This window comes from Crocodylus porosus, unplaced genomic scaffold (genome assembly GCF_001723895.1).
Source record: "Crocodylus porosus isolate Cpor-Errol unplaced genomic scaffold, CroPor_comp1, whole genome shotgun sequence".
NCBI lineage: Eukaryota > Metazoa > Chordata > Crocodylia > Crocodylidae > Crocodylus > Crocodylus porosus.
The window spans coordinates 29,799,035-29,801,566 of NW_017728917.1; the positions used below are offsets into that span (position 1 = coordinate 29,799,035).

Sequence of the window (2,532 nt, forward strand, 5' to 3'; positions counted from 1 at the left end):
GCAGGGGGGGGAAGAGAGAGAAACAGGACAGATGGGACACAACAACCCCAAGCTACAAACCAGCTAACCCCCTAGCTAAAAATTCTACCTAACGATATAAAAATGTGGATAAGCAGTCACTAGCGACTCCTGGAGCTGGCCTACAGTTTCCTTCCGTGCTAGCTATAGTTTCCAGTTGTATGAAAACTCAAGAGTACAATAGATAAGATTAGAGAACAAAGTAGAACTGCTACAGGAATAACATTCTAGCACTACAAGCATTACTTCTGAATGCAGAAATGCTTGCTACCTCTGTTAACAAGCAAGTATACTAGGGTAGTTATTTTTGCCATACCTGTTAGATGCTTCCCTTGACATACTAGCATCACTTATTTGATGCTGATAATACTTCAGCCTTCAACCACACAATCCATTTATGATGCAATACGCACTAGTGTCCTGGTGAAAAGGCTTCTCTCTTGCCAATTTAGTATGCAATGTCTAATACACCAAGCCCTAGAGAATTCCAAGGGAACCCCCCGCCCCCAGTGCACTTGTCTAGATCCAGGCTCTAATATCATAACTTATACCTGAACAGCAACTCATTTACTACAACAGGGTTTAGAGGGAATGAAGAATCCTGATACATGCAACAGTACCAGAAGTTGCTTTAAAAGCAACACACATGCCAAGTGTCAGCTGTGAAGATACTAGGCTGTTAGTGATCAGCCTACTTAACCAGCATCACGTATGTGCTATAAACAGGTCAAGTCAGTCTAACAGCCAAGCCATACATCAGCTAGACTGCACTGCATTTACCCCTCCCCAGAAGCTTTCTAAGTGGGAATCTAGGGGAAGAATAGCAAGAAGAGAGTCATTAGTGTGGTTTCCTTAGCTCCATCAGAATGTCACTTGTTGGAGGCAAACAAAAAATGCCCCACCTCACAATTTATAAAGAAAACTATTCACTTCCACACCTTGTGTTAAAGCAGTGGTTTTCAACCTGTGGTCCACAGACCTCTGGGAGTCTACAGATCATGTTTTAGGGGGCAATGAAAAAAGTGACTATGATCAAAAGTGAGTGTGGATAGGCACATACAATTCAAAGAGGTGCAAATCCTTATCTGCAAGTGAAAAAAAAGGTTGAAAGCCACCGATTTCAGAGAACTCAGTACTAGTTAAACTGACAGCAATGGCTACTGGTAGTATTCAAACGGACACCCATCTAGTTACATTAATATACCACCTAACGTGCATACTTGATGAAGAAAAAGATGGGTTATCATCTCTGGCCTTGGCTGTAAAGAGTATAGTAGAAATGGCTAACTGTGGTCCAGAGTGGACTACCAGGAAGAGCTTACTTTATTGGGACAATGCCACACTGTTTTAGGCATTAAATAATGGGGAACTAAGCTCATGAAAAAAGTTTACTAGAGGTCTAAAGTGAAAGAGAATCACTCTCAGAAGAATCCACATCTCATTTAAGTGCACCAAACTCCATAGGCAAGGAAAAATCTCTTGGTCCAACTGCAGACAGGCAACAGAACAACTTCTTTCTAAACTTAAGGGCCAGAGTGTAATAAAAGGTTTATACCTCTCTTACCCTACTTATAAATTCACTCTCCCAGCAAACCTCACACACCATACACTATGTAGTGGTGGAAGTATTCCCACTTGGAAAAAAAATCCGGAAGATTACTGATAGGTGCAAGTAGGTACATTTCTCCTAGTTCCAAACCTTCATTTAGATGTATAACAACTTGGAACACCCAAGTTTAATTGCAGTGCTATGGCTCCATGATTGTATGATGTTGTGAACAAATAAGCTTGCTACTTCTATAAATACAGGGGGGAGATGAGATAGCGGACAGAGCATGAGGCTGACAGTTACTTGTTCATCTATTTAGGGAAATGCACACTCAGAGGAGACTGAGTAGTGTTTAAGGCATTTGTCATGGGGAAAGTGCAGCTAATAGCTTTCAAAGGGTGTGCAAGCAGGTCTCTTGACTTCTGCCTTCCACCTATCCAGTAGGAATACTCCCCCACCTTCCCCAAGAAACTGTCCATTGAGGAAGAAGAGATGCTTTGGCCATGTGGAATATCCACAAATATTTAAGAAAGCCAGATCCGTATTCACTCTGGATGGCAGATTTTGGCAAGTTCAATGTGAGATGACACAGGAGTAAACTGAAGTAATGCTAGGATGGCTTCAAAGTAAAGTCTGACAAAATTTAAGTTGACTGATTTTAAGTTGAAGCTGTAACGAAGCAACCCCCAGGCACCTTTCCCAAGCTCCAAAAAATCAGAAAACTAAGGACAAAAAAAAGTTAAAGAGGGGGAAAAAAAGCCCACAATAAACAAGTGAGGCAGCAGGGACCCCCACCCCCAGGGGGCCGATGCAGATGGCTGCGCTCCCCGCGGCCCGGGCCGAGCACATGGACCAGCCACATGGCCGGCTCCCGCCAGGCCCAGGCCCAGGCCCAGGCCCAGGCCCGCCCGCTCGAGCGGGCGGGGCTCGAGCACGACTGGTTGGGACCAGGCAAGGAGCAGCTC

The 2,532-nt window shown here is 44.1% G+C and overlaps 1 protein-coding gene across 3 annotated transcripts in view; it reads right to left on the bottom strand.

The window, feature by feature from the left end:
• CNBP (CCHC-type zinc finger nucleic acid binding protein) overlaps positions 1–2,532 on the bottom strand; it is an 11,863-nt gene that overhangs the window by 8,740 nt on the left and 591 nt on the right. The window lies entirely within an intron of this gene.